Source organism: Limulus polyphemus, unplaced genomic scaffold (assembly GCF_000517525.1).
Source record: "Limulus polyphemus unplaced genomic scaffold, Limulus_polyphemus-2.1.2 Scaffold3448, whole genome shotgun sequence".
In the NCBI taxonomy this organism is placed as follows: domain Eukaryota; kingdom Metazoa; phylum Arthropoda; class Merostomata; order Xiphosura; family Limulidae; genus Limulus; species Limulus polyphemus.
The window spans coordinates 109,694-114,482 of record NW_013669058.1 but is presented as its reverse complement, the minus strand read 5'-3'; positions in this window follow the sequence as shown (position 1 = coordinate 114,482).

Here is a 4,789-nt window from a genome sequence, read left to right as displayed (position 1 = left end):
GAGGTCAAAAATAAAAGGTGTTTTAGCTTTGAAAATATGATATGCTGACATGTTCATTATGTTCTGTAAATTCATTTGATTTTTTAATGACTTTCTTTAAATAAAATTTCTCAATATATAGGCTTAGAACAGCGACGTCGTAGAGTTGGGAGTATTGTAGCTTCCACAGGTTTAGCGGCATGACCGAGGGCTTATAACGCTGAAAATCGAGTTTCGATACCATTTGTATAGCTTTGTGCTATAAAAACACTATGTAGAAATTTTATATGTAAAGTCAAACTCCTAATATTATACTTTAAGCTGACAGGTTTATGATAAAGGCAAGTGAATGGAAAATCTCACTAACAGAACATGAAAATAGATAGTAAAGAAGATGAAATGTAAACATTAAACCAGGCGAACACGAAAGACAGTGTTGAAGCTTAATTAAATTCTAAAATACAATAACAGCAACTTTTACAGTAGCTAAGTTTGGTTTTTGAATGTAACTCAGTTTTAACCTATACTATAGTTCGAAACTTTGTAATTATTAAAATCATGTGGTCTAGACAAAATTTCGACGCATGGTAATCGGGTCATCATCATGTAAGAGTTAAATTAAAAAATCAAAACTTGCCTACTGTAATAGTTGCTGTTTTTGAATTAAATATTTAGATCAGTAGCTTCCTTACTAATTATTGGTGTTGAAGGTTACCTATAAAACTGTGCTAATGTAAAATAAGTAACGATTTACAGTTAAATATGATTATTACAGAGCACAAAAACACGAAATGTCCTGTGGTGATAATGTTGAATTTTAATGGCAGTAATAATAGAGAACGGAGACAAGAGATGCTATATACGATATTGAACAATCAATCTTTTACGTTTATCAAATTGTCATGTAAGGTGGCTTAGCCATAAACTTGAGGGCCTATAACGATAGAATTAGGGGTTCGATCTCTCCTCTTAAGAACCAACAAAAGAAAACTAAATTTTGAGTTTTATGCAAAAGCATTACTAATATCATGATTTCACCAATAACAAATAAAACTAAGATTTGTTAAGAAAAATCAATAATAATAAATACGTTTGAATAAATAGTTTCACATGAATTAATAAATTATATAATTAAGTTTTCAAGCGTTAAACCAAGCTTTTAGTCCTTACTGCATGGATTTATACAAAATGGACTTGGATTATTATTTAATGGACTATTTATCCTATCAAAAGAGGATCAACAGCTATAAAGGATTTGACAAATTCGAAAGAAATACCCGGGTCCAATCGTTAGGATCTAAGTTTGAGATATAATACTGCTGAATATGCTTCATACTTTGAATTGTGTTATAAAAGTGACAGGTAATCTTGTTATTTGGTTCCAAGAGCACGAAGAAAGACTTTGTGACGGCGGTCGCTGCTAGACCGCCCAATCATTTGTTTGTAGACACTCGTTCTTCCATTTCGACGAAACACAGTATAAATGTTAGTTTGTTCGTTCGTTGTTAAGCGCAAAGCTACACACCGGGTACATGTGCTTTGCCACTCACGGGTATCGAAACCCGGTTTTTAACGTTATACTGTACCATTAAGTGGGGGGATACAGATAAAGGGGAAAACAAAAAGTGTTGATCATTTTAAAATTTATTACACACACACACACATTTGATTTTTTTTTGCTTTAAAATAGAATCTTTCATCGATCGAGAACATTAGCGATAAACAAAGAAAAATCATATTATTCAATTTTTCCAAGATCTTGACAAGGGGGAGAAACTTCTACAGCTAAATTAGTTTCGTGCAGACTGCATACTTACAGAGTACGAGCTTTTTATTTTTTAGTGGATTGAGGCCATAGTTATAGTCAACCCGCGGGAGACGTGCACGTGTATTGTTGGTACCTAGAGAATGGACGTCGATCTTTGTTTGGTTATCATCATAATTGTCAGGGGAGTTAAATAATGGATGAAGTGTCAATAACGGGGGAAAAAAGGTAACAGAAAATATCGAAATGAGATTTAGAGTTTGATTTGTAAGACAGATTTCAATGACGCCTACTGAAAAAGCATAATGAAAATTATTACAGCGATTATGTATGCGTTTTATGTATATAGATATAATACAAAGCTATGATCACACCATAGCATCAAAACCAACAACGACAAAATCTCCGCAGAGGAGCCAGGATGTTACATTTTGGAACTGGGCGAAGTAAGTTGAATTGTAATGTTTACAAGTTACGTTATACATAAAATTTATATTGATTTCCAATTCAACTCTCATCTAGACTTCTCCGGTACAAAATCATTGCTTATTTCATCCTGGAGAACGGTACTGGGGTAATAACAGAGACAGAATGATCACCTTTCTACAGGTGATGGACCTGGAGAACCGTACTGGTGTAATAACAGAAACAGAATGATCACCTTTCTACAGGTGATGGACCTGGAGAACGGTACTGATGTAATAACAGAGACAGGGTGGAGACCTTTCTACAGGTGATGGACCTGGAGAACGGTACTGGTGTAATAACAGAGACAGGGTGGAGACCTTTCTACAGGTGTTGCAGATCCTACCCTTCACCATGGACCTGGAGAGTAATTTGATACTTTGACTGAAAATGAGAAGTCCTCTCTGATTCGGTTTGGAACCCATCAGCCAAAGCTCTGCACATTTTTCAAAAATAATATTCCTTTTCACCATCCTGGTTTAACGATTATCAAGAGTTAGGATACAGCATCACTAAATGTTGTATTGCATTTGTTTACATCTGGGCCTTGAGGTGAGTGGACAGAAACATCCTAGACAACAAATTTTTGGAGCTATAATTAAAGATACGGCTTGACATTACAGGTTTTTTTCCTATCATGTTACTTTATCTCAGTGTTGAGTCACAGAATGAGTTCACCCAGTCTTAGTCTCCGAGATATTGTCATGGCAACCCATTCAGTTCAAAATGACCACCATAAATCCAATTGTGAAGAAAGTAATTTTGTCACCAGAAAAAAAAACGTTTTTCCACCTTTACACAGAGAGTACCAACTGCTGTTAATAACAGATTCTGTAACAATAGCTAAAGACTTGGCTTTATAAAAACCACATTGAAAGATGAGAGTTTGGATAATCTTATTGTATCAGCATGGGGAAAAAAACCTGACTAGCAGGAAGAACCAAAGACAGGTTCTAAGAAAACAGGCTAGACTGAAATAAACAGTGTTACTGTATAAAATGTGTTTAATGCCATTGCTTGTTTTCCTTTATACATTAACTACTATTCAAGTTGAAAATACCAAAATGAACCCAATGTTTTTTCAACTTCAAAGTAATGAGTAAAACATAAGTGTAATATTACAATGAAAATTATGGAGGAGTGAATACCAAACATTTGTGTGAATTTTATATTAATGTACTCTTATTGTAACAAAATGTTCTAACATTCATGTGAATTTTACTTTAGTTAATGTACTCTTATTGTAACAAAATGTTCTAACATTTGTGTAAATTTTACTACTCCCTTTAATTAATGTACTCTTATTGTAATAAATGTTCTAACATTTGTGTGAATTTTACTAGCCCTTTAATTAATGTACTCTTATTGTAATAAATGTTCTAACATTTGTGTGAATTTTACTACGCCCTTTAATTAATGTACTCTTATTGTAATAAATGTTCTAACATTCGTGTGAAATTTACTTTAATTAATGTACTCTTATTGTAATAAATGTTCTAACATTTGTGTGAATTTTACTACCCCTTTAATTAATGTACTCTTATTGTAATAAATGTTCTAACACTCGTGTGAATTTTACTACTCCCTTTAATTAATGTACTCTTATTGTAACAAAATGTTCCAACATTTGTGTGAATTTTACTACGCCCTTTAATTAATGTACTCTTATTGTAACAAAATGTTCTAACACTTGTGTCAATTTTACTACGCCCTTTAATTAATGTACTCTTATTGTAACAAAATGTTTCTAACGTCTTAAAAATCCAGAAGAAACCTAATGAAACTAAGCTTTTATGTAAGTTACTGTAAACCTAGTGTTACTGCACCCACTGGCTTAGTAAATTTCCTCACAGAAACTTTAAAAAAACAACAACATAATTTACTAAATTAACATGGAAGAGTATCAGTTGTTCACTCAGATATTGTACGATTTATGATTATACATTTGAAACCATCCAGATATTTGACAAAATGGTCATCCGGTTCGTTTAGTTACTCTTCTACAGATTCAGCTTCCAGTTTTTCCAAACGCATCCTGTTTTCAACTTCCTTGTGAAAATCACCCAAACATTCTGTCTGACCAAACCTTTACTTTATATAACTGTCCAGTAAAAATCATAAAAACTTTGACTAAATCCTTTTCTTTTATTTCAGACAGTAAAAATCACTTAAGCTTTCTACTTTTCCAATTCCTTCTTCTCTAAAATCTTCTAGTGAAAATCAAACTTTCTACTAGACCAAATCTTTCTCTACAACAGAACATCACTTGAGCTTTCTACTTTTCCAATTCCTTCTTCTCTAAAATCTTCTAGTGAAAATCAAACTTTCTACTAAACCAAATCTTTCTCTACAACAGAACATCACTTAAGCTTTCTACTTTTTCCAATTCCTTCTTCTCTAAAATCTTCTAGTGAAAATCAAACTTTCTACTAGACCAAATCTTTCTCTACAACAGAACATCACTTAAGCTTTCTACTTTTTCCAATTCCTTCTTCTCTAAAATCAAACTTTCTACTAGACCAAATCTTTCCCTACAACAGAACATCACTTAAGCTTTCTACTTTTCCAATTCCTTCTTCT